This window comes from Bos grunniens, chromosome 19 (assembly GCF_055505025.1).
Source record: "Bos grunniens cultivar Pamir isolate PY7600 chromosome 19, Bosgru_T2T1.0, whole genome shotgun sequence".
NCBI lineage: Eukaryota > Metazoa > Chordata > Mammalia > Artiodactyla > Bovidae > Bos > Bos grunniens.
In genome coordinates, this window is record NC_141183.1 from 45039094 (window position 1) to 45053895 (window position 14802).

The 14802-nt window shown below is 48.8% G+C and overlaps 1 long non-coding RNA gene across 1 annotated transcript in view; it reads right to left on the reverse strand.

The window, feature by feature from the left end:
• Positions 1–9064: 9064 nt before the first annotated feature.
• LOC147352499 (uncharacterized) overlaps positions 9065–14802 on the reverse strand; it is a 116927-nt gene continuing 111189 nt past the window's right edge. The window contains exon 4 of the long non-coding RNA XR_015148222.1: positions 9065–9206. This is a non-coding gene — a long non-coding RNA (uncharacterized LOC147352499). The remainder of the gene's footprint in view (positions 9207–14802) is intronic.

Genomic DNA, 14802 nt, shown 5'->3' on the forward strand with positions numbered 1-14802 from the left:
TCAAGTTGCATTTCTGTTACTTAAAACTGAAATGGTCTTGGGTCTTACCTTGTGGGCCAGTGATGAAGAATCCACCTGCCAATTTAGGGGACATGGGTTCGATCCCTGGTCCGGAAAGATCCCACATGCCACAGGGTAACTAAGCCCACCCTCTAGAGCCCATGCTTCTTTTGTTGAAGAAGAAGCATGTTTGCTTCTGTAACAAGAAGCTTGTTTGCAGGCAACGGTGAAGAGCCTGCGACTAGAAAAAGCCTGAGCCCAAGCAACAAAGCGCTCCTGTACCTCATTAGAGACCCAGCGCAGCCAAAAATAATTTCTTAAAAAACTGAAATGCTCTTGACCAATACTATAGGTTCTTTATAAATGATCACTGCCGTTATTGCAATTAATAATATTATTATAAACACATTCCTAGGAAGATGCAGCCTTGGGCACACATAGGCCAGGCTCCCCCAGGGTCACTGCTGCTCGCCACACATTTTACTAACCCTGGATATGAGCTCCCCAAGGGCGGGGGATTCATGTTTGCTACTGATATATCTCAGGTGCCTGGTGTCTGCACAAGGTAGGTGATTCATAGACACCCACTCAATGAACAAATGGAGTTGGCCCACTGCCCCCTGGCCCCCAGGCCTGGCTTCACGTTTTGCCCTCTGTCCTTGGCTGTCATCTGAACCCACTGGGGTGTTCTGCAGGAGTCTGTCTTGGCAAACTGATCTGTTTGCACAGTGTCCTTCCTAGGCCCTCACTCATCCCTTCATCTGCTCATGTACTCAAGTTTCCAAAATCGTCCTTTATTAGAAATGTCCATTATGGATCACAGCTTTCACAAAAATTAACTCAAAGTGAATCAAACACTTAAATGCAAAACTGGAAACCATAAAACTCTTAGAAGAAAACACATAGGGACAAAGTTCCTTGACACGGGTCTTGGCAATGATTTTTTTAGATATGAGACCTGAAACACAAGCATCAAAATAAAACCAAGTGGGACTATATCACACTGAAATGCTTCTGCACAACAAAAGAAATAATGAAAAGACAACCTATGAAATGGGAAAAAGTATTTGCAAACCATATATCTGGAAGGGGTTAATATTCAAAATATATCAAGAACTACAAGTCCATAGCAAAGTAGTAATGATGCTGCTGCTGCTATAATTAACACAGGACCTGAATAAACACTTCTTTAAGAAGTGGCCAACAGGTACATGAAAAGATGCTCAACATCACTAATCATGAGGGAAATGAAAAAACCACAGTGAGATATCACCTCACACCTGTTACCACGACAATCATCAAAAGACTGATAAGTGGAGAAGCGGGAACCCTTGTGCACTGTCAGTGGGAATGTAAATTGGTGTAACCACTATGGAAAACAGCATGGAGATTCCTCAAAAAATTAGAACTACCATATGTAGAACTTCCATATGACCCAGCAATTCCACTTCTGGAAATATATCTAAAGCAAATGAAAACACTATGTCGAAGAGGCATCTACCCCCATGTTCACAGCAGCATTATTTACAACAGCCAGGACATGCCAACAAACTAGGTTCATTGACAGATGAATGGATAAAGACACTGGCATGCCCACACACAATTATATACATGCATGCAGTGGAATATTAGTCATAAAAAGAAGGAAATACTGCCATTTGTGACAACATGAATAGACCTTGAGGGCAATATGCCAGGCAAAACCGGTCAGATAAACACTATATGATATCACATATATATGTGTGTGTGCAGCCTAAAACAACATACAAAAGGCCAAATGCATAGAAAGAAAAGATTTGTCATCTGTGCAAGGGTTGGGTGCTGTGGGGAGGAGGAAACTGGAGGCAGTCAGTGAGAAGTACACACTTTGAGTTATAAGACAAATATCTAAGGATATACTATAGAACATGATGGCTATAGCTAACACCACTGCATGGTATATTTGAAAGCTGTTAGGAGATGGGCTTCCCAGGCGGCACAGTGGTAAAGAATCCACCTATCAATGCAGGAGACGCAAGAGACTTGGATTCAATCCCTGGGTCAGAAAAACCCCGTGGAGTAGGAAATAGCCATCCACTCCAGTACTTTTGTTTGTTTTGATAGGTAAGAAGTGGATTTATTCAGAGAGAAACACACTGCGCAGACGGAGTGTGGGCCATCACAGAGGGTACCACTCCAGGACTCTTGCCTAAGAAATCCCGTGGACAGAGGAGCCTGGTGGGCTACAGTCCACATGGTTGCAAAGAGTTGGACATGACTGAGCACACACGAGACAAGAAACTTAACACAATATTGTAAATCAACTAGACTTCAGTTTTTTTTTAAAAGTAGATCATAAGAGTCACAAGGAAGAAAAACTTCATCTTTTTATTTTACCTACATAAAATGACAGAGGGAATTCCCGGGTGATCCAGTGGTTAGGACTCCACGATTCCACTGCAGGGGGCATAGGTTTGATCCCTGGTCGGGGTCTCGCGTGCCATGGGAACCAGGGAGAGATGCAAAGTGAACAGTGCTTTGCCTGCCTTCTATTCTAATAGAATAGGGAGCTTCTATTCTAATGGAGATAGATATATGTCGACAATTTTGGTACCATTAGGTTATTTTAGGCATTTGGATAATTTTCTGGTATTCTTCTACAGGCCAGATAATGAAATTAAAGAGTGTGTTTTGGTTTTAAGCTAAACTGGGACTAAGCTGTAAGCTATCTTCAAAGAAGGTGGAAAGAGGGGCCGAGTCCCTACTGAAAGGACGCACGGCAAATGGAGCAGGTCTAAAACTCACACCCAGGTCTGCTGCGTCACGTGTGGCGCTGGTCTGGAGGCAGGGTGGTGGAGCAGAGAGGGTTTGGGTCTGAGAACTGGTGATCTGGACTTGAATCTAGGAGCTGCGGTTTATAAGCAGTGGGACTTGGGCAACAACGCCCCACCATCTCCTCTGCCGGTTCATACCCCACCTTGGTAAAGTTTTTTACACTGTTCCTGTTATTGACATTCACATCCTCTTCTGCTCCACAATCAAGTCTTTATTGCTTTCTCCACAGGTCGACTCAAAAGATGAAAAGCCTTGAAATAGCATTTATGTGACTACAATTCTTAAATATCATTTATTGTAAACACCTCCTTTTAACTGAAGCTAGTTGAACTGAGACTTGTGTTTGGTCATGTTTTGTTGAACTGGATGAGATGTATCCCCAGGCCTCTGGGACAGAGCTCCCCCTGGGCCTGTTTCTTGGGCCTATGACCCAGGGCCTGTGTTCAGAAGGGCCCTATGCTTGGTTTGATGCTTTGCTGTTGCTATCTTGAAATTCTAGATACTTTTGAGCACAAGGTCCCACAATTCTGTGGCCAGTCCTAAGCTCACAACCTTGATGCTAGAGGCCAAAGTGGTCTGAGAAACTCCCTTGTTGCACACCTTCCTTTGGGAGGAAAGCAAGGGCCTTAGGCAGGCCCTGAAGTAGCCGGGAAAAATTAAAGTGATACGCTGTGGACCTGAGTGATGGCTTGTGAGTGTGCTCCATGTGGCGATGTCAGGCTGCCCTGCTTCAAGTTCCCTCTTAAACAGTGGCTGAAAGGTCGGTGAACCGTGGGCTGCACGAAGGAGGTAGGGCTGTCCTCATGAGGGCATCAGGGCTGAATGGTCTGCCCAAGGTCCCACAGCTTATAAACGGCAGGTCCTAGGTTCAAGACTAGGTCACCAGTTGTCAGACCCAAACCCTCTCTGCTCCACCACGCTGCCTCCAGACCAGTGCCACACGTGATGCAGCAGACCTGGGTATGAGTTCTAGACCTGCTCCCAGAGCTGTGTGTCCTTTTGGCAGGGACTTGCCCTCTCTGAACACTTAGCCCAGAGCCTGAGGGAGTGGATAAACTCCCTTTCAAACAATCACTATGTAACTAATGAAGAGAAAAGCACTTCTGCTATAGACAGACTTCAGCTAAGGAAAGCAGAAGGAATGAAATACGATACCACTTGGCAGCCCCTGACGGACTGTTTGAATGGCAGCTAGCATGTTAAAAGCAAATCAGATACCATGGACCTCCTGATAAAAGATCTCAACACCACCTTGCCAATCTCAACACAGTTTTGCCAAAAAACAAAACAAACGAATCAGATCTGCTTCTAATAACCAGTAGAACAAAGGATAGAAGAACACGTCCAACTGCACCACAGGGCAGCAATCAGCAAAGCCCAGATGGAATGAAATGCAACCAGATAAACAACTAGTTTCTTCCAACAAATGAAACAAAACACTTGGCCCAAAAAACTCAAAAAGACATACTGACCAATTATACCTTCTTCGGATTGAAATGTAAATAAACTGTAAAAAGATAACTATGTCACAACTGGAAATGTGAATATTGGCTCTTTGATAATATTAGGAAGTACTAGTCGCTCAGTCATGTTCAACTATTTGTGACTCCGTGGACTGTAGCCTGCCATGGAAATTCTGTCCATGGAATTCTCCAGACAAGAATACTGGAGTGGGTTGCCATTCCCTTCTCCAGGGGATCTTCTTGACACAGAGATTGAACCTGGTTCTCCCACCTTGCAGGCAGATTTTTTACCATCTGGGAACCCCTAACAATATCAGGAATTGTTAATTTGGGGGGCGTGATCCTGGTGCTATGATTATGGTTTATTTGTAAGGAAGGGTCCTTTTAGAGAAACACACTGACATATTTATGGATGAATGGATGTCATGCCTGGGATCTGCTTCAAAGTCATACAGGAAGAGAGATGTGGATGGGGAGGTGGGTCTAGATGAGGCAAGATGAGCCACTGGTTGATGATTGTCACAGCTGAATGATAGAGATATGGGGGATTGTTATATTTTTATTGTCTCCGGTTTTGTGTATAGTTTTCAGTTTTTAAAAAGTTCCTCCCGCCTACGTGAGAGGCCAGTGGTGGCCAGGGCTGAGGGTGGGAGGCCAGGGGAAAGACGGCCATGACTTCTCGGAGCAGGGCTGGGGGCTGACTAAGGGGACACCGGGTCCCACCTCTCCCTGCCCACCTCCCATGGCCAGGCTGAGCCCTGGAATGTTGCAACCACTTGTGCCCAGGTTCAGACTTAAAGGGTGGCTTTTTTGGTGTTTAGATGAGCTCACAGAGTTGAGACACTGTAATTGCAGAACCCTGGTCCCTGCCCACAACCCACCTCTGTCCTCCCCAGGGGACACCAGTTTCATATTCCAGGTACATCCTGGGCCACTTCAGGACATCTGGCCACGAGCACAGGCAGGAGCAGGCATGTGGGCACGCCCAGTCGCTCAGTGTCTGACTCTCTGTAACTCTATGAACTGCAACCCACCAGGCTTCTCTGTCCATGGGATTTGCCAGGCAAGAATACTGGAGTGGGTTGCCATTTCCTGCTCCAGGGGATCTTCCCAGCCCAGGGATCCAACCCACCTCTCTTTTGTCTCCTGCATTGGCAAGTGGATTCTTCACCACTAAGCCACCTGGGAAGCCAGCAGCTGGTGGGAGCTGGGGGTTATTCCCACATGTACTTCCTACAACATCCCTGGTGGTGGTAGTGTGGCCAGGCCAGGACCTGAGGACCTGGAAGGTCAGAGGCCCATGCTCAGGCCCACTGCCCAGGAATGCTCCCCGCAGAAAGTTGGTGCCGATCACCTTACTGCCTAATTTGCTGCATAACTTTGATAGAACACTTTCCTTCCCTGGGCCTTGGGTTCTCCATCAAAAAGAAGACTGCTCTGTATTTCTTGGTGGGCTGCTATTGACCTTCAGGATAGACAGTTTTCCCTAGTTTGCATTCCCAGGCCCCGGCCATTAAATGCCCATAGCAGTCCCTGTTACCGTGGCAACCAGAAAACACCCCACACATTTCCAACCACTCCTGGGTTGCAAACTGCTATATGTCTCTAAGACATCACCAGGCCCATAGTTCTGTGTTTCTGGAGAGTTCATGACAAACTGAGGAAGGGAGGGGCAGACACTGTTAGTGTGGCTTATGCTCTCACAGAGATGATATTTGGGTGGGTCCTGAAATACAACTAGGAGTTTGCAAACTGAGCAAGTGACAGCAGATGGTATGGGGGGAGCTCAGAACATTCTGGGTGACAGGATCAGCCCAGGCACAGCACAGAGGGATGCAAGCATGGAGTGTTTGGATGGCAGGGGTTCCCTGTGACCTCTGGAAAACCATGCAAAGGAGATGGGGCATCATCCTGGGGGCAACAGGGAGCCAGCAAGGATTTTCAGACGGGGGCAGAAGCAGGTTTTTCCACCCTGATCCCTCTGGATGAAGAAATCACTGGATGCCTTCGTATGAATCAGGAGATTGTCCCTCTTCCTAGGAAGAACTCACGGGTCAAAACTGCCGAGGGTACAATTCCCTGGAATTTCTTGCCCCCTGGCACCCTGGTGGGAGAGAGATTTGGAGGTGACAGTAGAGGAGGGGCTGCTCACATTCTCAAATCATTGAAGAGGCCTGAGCAGGGAGCAAGAGTCAAAGTGTACGGGTGAGTGTGCGGGTGAGTGTGCAAGTCTTCAGGGGAGTGTGATCAATGTGAGCGGGTGAACAGTGCTCATCTAACAAGTATACGGCGGGCACACAGCAGTGAGCAAGCACTGACCTGACCCTTGTCCTCACAGAGCGTGCAATCTAGTGGCTCTAGGGGAGGAGAGAGAAAGAGACAAGAAAGCAGAACCACATTCCTGCCCTGGCCACAGGACGGACCCGGGCAGCCGATCAGAACCTCCTTCTGACTCTTGGGCAGAGCAACACAGAGCCCCCCGCCGCCTCCTGCCCTTCATTCCTGCTCCCAGTCTGGCCACTTGGCCCTCTGGGGCTGTTTTGTTTCTTACCCCTGCCCAGGCCCGTTTTCCAGCCTTCCCAGTGATTTCTGGTGCTCGTGTGGGTGGGTGTCCATCTGTGTGGATTTGGTTTTGGCTCTGAGATGACCGAAGCCAGAACAAGGGCGCTGTGAGCACAGATGAAGCTCTCTGGGAAACCCCTTCCCGTGACCCTCACGGAAGGGGACGTGGAGGCCTCCCGGCACCCCTCCCTGGCACACATGTCGTGCACACCCACACCCTCAGCACACTAACCCCCCTGAGCCAGCCAGCGTGCTGGCCTCACGGGGAGGAAATGCCAGCCGCGTTTCTCTAAGCCTCTCTCGGCCTCCCCAGGGACTCTCTGCCGCCCAGCGCTTCCTCTGAGGCCGAGGCAGCGGGGTGGGCCTGGGCCGCCCCGGGCGGGCCTCCAGTGGGGGCCTGTGACTCAGGGCTCAGTCAGGCGGAGGCAGGATGTCGGCCCATTCACTGGGCCACGAGGAATCTCACTCTTCTATTTATAGGCCGCACAACTGCTGGCCCAGCCTGGTGGGAGGAAGTGGCCATGGCTGGCGAGTCAGGGGAATAGGGGCAGCTGTGCTGGAACCCGGATGAAGCCAGGCCTCACCGGCCACCTCCGCCCGCCTCGGAGGGGTGGTTTCCAGACTGGGAGTCAACTGGACTAGCTCTTCCACTCCGGAATGGTCAAGGCGGGGATGGGCCAGGAGATGAGCCCAGGGCCCCTGTGATCTATGAACCAAGCTATAGGAGGTGGTAGACACAGGGTGGCTTGACCTGTCGTGAGCCTGGAAGGGTGGGCAGAGGTCAGGTGAAGGGAGTACCCAGAGGCCAGGCTTTCTGAAGTTCAAACCCCAGAAACTCATCCTATTCGTCCCATGCTGGGGTCCCAACTCACTTCGTCGGTCAAAGACCCCCATGCCCCTAGCTGCCATCTGCCCACATGGCCAGGATGGCTCCTTGCTCTTAGGAAGCTGTGACTTGATACCTGCTATGAGCTGAAGCCTGTCACATACACTGCTACGTTCAATCTCACAAAGCCTTGTACCATAGGTATCAATAAGCCCATTTAACAGAAGTAAAGGTTCAGGATGGTTAAGGTACTTGCCTGGCTTTGAGCATGTGCGCAAGTGTGTATTAAATGTACAAAATGTGCAAAAGGGGGACTATGGAGCCCTGTCTGAGGGTGCCGTGAGGAGTGAAGGAGCTGATGCTGGCTGTTCTGTGCTGTCATCTCTTTATGACGCACCATCCACGAGGTTTATTTACTTTGTCCTCAGTTGAGCTTGGGCTTCCCCGGGGAAGGAAATGGCACTCCACTCCAGTATTCTTGCCTGGAGACTCTCATGGACAGAGGAGCCTGGTGGGCTACAGTCCACCAGGTCACGAGGAATCAGAGCGACGAATACTTTCACTTTCACAGCTGAGCTTGCATCTATGATCACATCCTTTCGATGGGAGTCGATTTCCGGAGCAGGAGACCCTTCCAACTGAGCTTACTGGGGCCACTTCAGAGGAAACCAGCCAAGGGCCACAGTGGATGCTGCAGAGCTGCCCTCGCACCTTCCTTGTGCCCCCAGGGCCTCCATTCTCGGTTCCTGCCTGAGCCCTGGATCTGGCCACTCCCTGCGGCTGCTGTGACCGCTGTCCTCAGCGACCCCGTGCACACTGCGTCCTGAGGATGCCTGAAGCAGCTGTGCGCTCGTTGTCGAAGGGCTCAGGCCAGGCAGGATGGGAAGGAGGTCTAACGGAGGGGCTGGGTAGAGGGTATCAGGGTCAACAGGAGGTGCATTCTCACAGCCTTGATCGGAAGAGGGGCCTACCCAGCCTTAAATGTCTCATCTACCTCCCCAAACAAAGTTCTCAGCTTTCCTTTCACCCCACACACATCTGCTCCCAAGGTGATCAGCAAATCTCAGGGCCGTTTTCTGCATCTTGCAAACTTTGCAACCTCTGCCAGTCTCTGAAAAAAGTCACTGACCTTTTTCTTTCAAGCAGGATGCCATGAAGGCACATCCAAGGGCAGAGAGGGTTGGTTCTGTGGGGTGCTCTGAGCCTGAGGAGGAACTAGGGTGAAGGGAAGAGGCCTCCAGGGGTGAAGGTGTCAGGGAAGGAAAGGAGGCAAAGCTTGCAGATTATGGAAGAAGCTCTGGCTGGTTGAAGGCCTGAGGCTCAAGTCCAGGGCGAGGTGGGGAAATAGGGGGAGGCTGGATGGAAGATCAGCTCTCTGGGGCCTGAGGTCAGGCTACACTTTCCTCTGAGCACAGGACTGAAGCCAGACAAGGGTCCAGGCAGGAGGCCATTTAAGAAGCTCCTCTGGCCTTGGGGGTTGAAGGGGTCGAAGGAGACAGGCTGGCGGCAGGTAGGCCAGTGAGACCCCAGCACGGTCTATCCTGGTGAGAGATGAGAATGGATGAACTTGGGAAGGGGAGAAGGGGGGCTGGGAGGGAGAGCGGTGATGTGAAGTTGACTGGCTTCACTGCCCCCCCATCCCCCCCATACTGATGAGGGTGGGGGTGACCGGAATGGGGAGGGGAGGAGCCCCTGATGAGCCTGAGACCCTGGTGGCAGGGCCAGCTGGACGGGTGCAGAGATGACATCATTTTCGTATACTTAACCCAAGGTAAACAGCGGTGGAAAAACCCAAGCACTCATTATCTGACTTGGTACCCGGCTGCCGGCTCCTTAACAACCGGTTTCCTGGGATTCTGCAGCGCCCTTGCAGAAGGGAGCCAGAACCAGGGGCTTCCCCTCCCTGGGTGCGGGCACTGTGGCTCGGGCCCCTTTGCCTGGGGCCTCATCCCTGGACTCATGCCCTACTTGTTCACAGAGCCTGGTTTGCTGAGGGGCCAGGCCGCAGGCCAGCCATTCGGGCGCAGTGGAGATCAAAAGTGAGTGTGGTCTGGGGATTTGATCCTAGTGACCAGCTGGGCTTGAGAGCCCAGGAGTGCCGGGAAGTGGGGAGACGGGCGGGGGAGCTGTTTTGAAGCATTCAAGCAAAAGCTGGATGAATTTGAAGCCACCCTGGGGATCACCCAGTCTGACCCTTGATGTCACAGACAGGTAAACTGAGGCCCAGAGAAGTCACATGGATATCTAGAGTCATATACCTGGAGAGATGGGTGGGACTAAAACCCCGGTGTTCTGATATCAGTGATTCTGACGAATTCACTGAGAAACTGGCCAACTCAAGAATATAAACAGTTCAGGGGCTAAGACTCCATGACCTGGGGTCAGGGAACTAGAGCAGCTCATATGCTGCAGCTAAGGCCTGGCACAACCAGATAAATAAAAATTATATATACACACACACACACATTTTTGGGGGGAAATAAAAAATAATTAAAACATGTAGACTAGCCTCCCTCTTCCCCTCAATACCCAGGCACGCACACATGTGGGTTCTCTAGAAGGTCAAAGAGGGAGAGAGAAATGCCTTCTTGCTGACTGGGTTCCAAGTGCTTCCCCCTCACCCCCAGAAGCCACCCTGCAAGCTAAATCTGGAGCAGGAGGCAAAGCTCCCTCCTTGTGGAAAGAGCCGGCAGTGCCCACAGTGGCCGGGCGGCCTCAGGGGCACCGGCCCTTTGCCATCACTCCCTGCAGTGGTTCTGGGCACGCCTGGCCCTCTCCACCCGCCCTCAATGGGAAGCCCCGGAGGTGGGGGAACCTGTCAAAGAGCACAGAGGCCCTGCAAGTCTCTGCAGGCTGCTCACACTCAGGGGCTCCAGGCCTTTCCAAAGGACCACTGCCCACCCCACAAAAGATCTGGTAGATTTTGTTCTCTGCCTTAAACAAGAGGGACGGCAAACAGCAGTACCCCTTTCGGAGAATGGATGCATATGTATGTTTGGCTGAGTGCCTGCGCTGTTCACCTGCAACCATCACACACTGTTAACTGGCTACACTCCAGTACAAAATAAAAAGCTAAAAAAAAAGTACCCCTTTCTCTAAAGTCAGCTGAACGAAACAGTATGCAGGAAAGCAGGAAACCCAGCCCAACAACTTTCAACAGATCCTTAGACGCCCCTGGGCCTCAGTTTCCCCAGTTGTATTGACCCTTAAGTGAGCTTCACAACCCTGTGAGTCTGAATGACCATTTAATATGAATGCCTAACTCCAAGCCCCAAGCTCTACCCCAGCCATGTGAATCCCTCACATCTTTTTGACAGCCCCCCAAGAAGATGTCCAGCCTGCCTTCTCGGGTTATGTGCCAGGTCTCATCACGACCCCCGAGCGATGTCCACGTCCTAATCCAAAGAACCTGGAAATGTGTCACCTTAAATGGCAAAAGAGAATTCATAAATGTGATAAACTAAGGATCCTAAAATGAGATTATTTTGGATTATCTGGGTGAGCCCTATACAATCACAAGGGTCCTTATAATAGGGAAGTGGGAAAGCCTGAGTCCCAGAAGACGACACAGTGACAGAGCAGAGGACAGAAGGCAGAGGTCAGAGTGATTTGAGGAAGAGGCCATGACCCAGGCGGGCAACCTCTGGAAGTCAGAAAGGCAAGCAAATGGATTCTCTCCTGGAAGGAACGTGACCCTGCCAATGCCTTAGGACTTCTGATCTCCAGCACTGTAAGAGAATAGATCTGGTTGAAGCTATTAAAACTAAGGTTGTGGTACTTTGCTACAGTAGCAACAGGAAAGGAATACTGCTGTAACCAGCTAACTACCAGGGACAGATGGCCACCTGCATTCATCGCAGGCCATCCTGGCTGTCTTCTGCCCCTTCTACCGGGCCACGGCCACTTCCTTGGCGACTCCTAGACAGCTGCCTCTGCTGGCTACAGTCTTCCAGAGGGTGTGTACATATTCAAAGCTTTTGGTGCATTTTTGTGCTCTGTTCTTAATTCCAGACCCATTTCTTTTATGCTCTGGATTTATCACCCACTTTACAAGGACAAATAAATTTAGGTAGAGATTCTGCTATTTGTAATTCTCCAGACTATGTCTTTCCATTAACATGTATGGTTGAAAAAAAAAAAAAGACTCCATTGTTTCCATTTTTAAAGCACCAAGCATATCCAAGCATATTCTCACCCTGATATTCCAGTGTGCCTGGCTCTTCCTGGTAATACTGGGAATTGGATTAAATGCTGTTTTTCCCTTCTAGAGTGAAAAGTTTCTAGGTCAAGCCCAAAACACAGTCATTTACTGAACCTCAGTTTCATTGTTGCTGGTGTTGTTTAGTAGCTAAGTTGTATCTGATTCTTTGTGACCCCAGAGACTGTAGCCTGCCAGGCTCTTCTGTTCATGGCATTTCCCAGGCAAGAAGACTGGAGTGGATTGCAATTTATTTCTCCAGGAGATCTTCCTGACCCAGGGGATCAAACCCATGTCTCCTGCATTGGCACATGGATTCTTTATCACAGAGCCACCAGGGAAGCCTGAACCTCAGTTTACTCATCAGTAAATTGGAGCTATTAATAGTACTTTGTAGGATTTTCCTGGAGATGAAAGGAACCCAGCTCAGTGTCTGACACACAGTGTCTGTCTCAGCACTTTTGCGCTGTCCCATCCCTGGGGGACGGGTGGTGGGTGATGGGGTCTCCTGGCCCACATGTTGGCTCTTATCCCAGCAAGGCCTGCCCACATTCCCAGCCACCCAAGGCTAACTGTCTCTCTCAAGAACAACCCCCGGATTTGCCCCACCTTAAAAAGCCCTTGAGCTCTCAGAAGGACAACCACATAAGAGAACAGTACATTAGAGAAAATTGCTTGTCTAAAACAGACAAATAATTTTCATTTCATTCTTACTTCTGTGTTCTACTTTCTCTCTCTCCTCGCTGTTCCTTTTTCTACAGAAGCCAGGCATGAGGGTGATATTATTCCTATAAATTCTTCAGATGGATTACATAATAATCTAGACTGGAGACTTAAAAAAAGAAAGACAACCGCCTGGTAAATGGACACAAGTCTTTGCAACTGTTTAGAGCCAAAGCCCAGGCCACTCCTTAGCTCCTGCCACTCAGGAGCTGACTGGCCTCATTCTCGGGGTTCCCAAAGATAGTCATGGTTGCACATGCTTAGAGCTGCATGGTCCAACTTCCCTAGGTGATCAGAATCACCTGGGATGCTTATAAAAATGCAGATTCCTGGGCCCTATGCCAGATCTGAATCAGATTCTCCTGGAGGGAGACCTGCATATTTACAAATACACAGTATACATTTAACAAGTAGCCACAGGCCCTTCTTAACATCAGGAAAATATGACCAGCACTGTTATAGATGGAGAAAACTGGAGTAATTTTCAAACTTGGCTGCAAATTAAGAGTCTCCTGGGGACCTTTGAAAGCCCCCAATGCTCGGTTAAATCAGAAGCGTCATCACCTTGAATCATGTGCAGGAGTCATGGGGAAGACCTCTGACTATGTGCATGTGGGCCAAGACTGCAGGGTTCTAACACTGGCTTTGCCACTAACCCATTGAGCAGCATCTCTAGTCCTGAGCTTCACACATGCAAAATGAGGGACATGGACTAGCCCACAGAGAAAACACGTCCTGTCACATGTATCAGTCTGACTGATTGGAGGTGGCTGCTTGCAATATTGAGGAGGATTCCAGGGTTCAGACTGGGCTAAACAGAAAACAGTGGCTCAATTAGTGATGTCTGCCACAGGTGCAGATTAGAGGGCGATGGCTTGTGTGTCAAGAATTTGCTATCTCTAGACTAGATCATCTATAAGGTTCCCTCTGAGCCTCAACGACATAATAATAATGCCAATAGCACCAGACTGATTGTGAAGAATAACTGAGATAGTCTATGCAAATATCTTGTAGCCTATAAAGTGCTATACAGATGTTAGTCATTATGATAATAGTTATTATTTTAGTTCTAGGATGCTATTCTTTTGACACTTTTTAAGGCAGAGTAATGAACAACAAGTGGCCTGTCTGGGTGGCAGTGAGATACTGGATTAGGAATCACATGGGGTTATATGAATGGACAAATTTGGAAAACTCAGCAGTGGCCACAGGACTGGAAAAGGGCAGTTTTCATTCCAATCCCAAAGAAAGGCAATGCCAAAGAATGTTCAAACTACCACACAATTACACTCATCTCACACGCTAGCAAAGTAATGCTCAAAATTCTCCAAGCCAGGCTTCAACAGTTTGTGAACTGTGAACTTCCAGATGTTGAAGCTGGATTTAGAAAAGGCAGAGGAACCAGAGATCTAATTGCCAACATCTGCTGGATCATCAAAAAAGCAAGAGAATTCCAGAAAAACATCTACTTCTGCTTTATTGACTACACCAAAGCCCTTGACGATGTGGATCACAACAAACTGGAAAATTCTGAAAGAGATGGGAATACCAGACTACCTTACCCGCCTCCTGAGAAATCTGTATGCAGGTCAAAAAGCAACAGTTAGAACCAGACATGGAACAACGAACTGGTTCCAAATTGGGAAAGGAGTACATCAAGGCTATATACTGTCACCCTACTTATTTAACTTATGTGTCTGCATATAAATATGCATCATGCAAAATGCCAGGCTGGATAAAGCACAAGCTCAAATCAAGATTGCTGGGAGAAGTATCAATAACCTCAGATATGCAGATGATACCATCCTTATGGACAGAAAGCAAAGAGGAACTAAAGAGCCTCTTGATGAAAGTGAAAGAGAAGAGTGAAAAAGCTGGCTTAAAACTCAACATTCAAAAAACTAAGATGATGGCACTTGTCCCATCACTTCATGGCAAATAGATGGAGAAACAATGATGACAGCAGCCATGAAATTAAAAGACGCTGGCTCCTTGGAAGAAAAGCTACGACAAACCTAGACAGCATATTAAGAAGCAGAGACATTACTTTACCAACAAAGGTCCATATAGTCAAAGCTAAGGTTTTTCCGGTAGTCATTTATGGATGTGAGAGTTGGACCATAAAGAAGGCTGAGTGCCAAAGAATTGATGCTTTTGAACTGTGGTTTTGGAGAAGACTCTTGAGAGAGAGTCCCTTGGACTGCAAGGAGATCCAA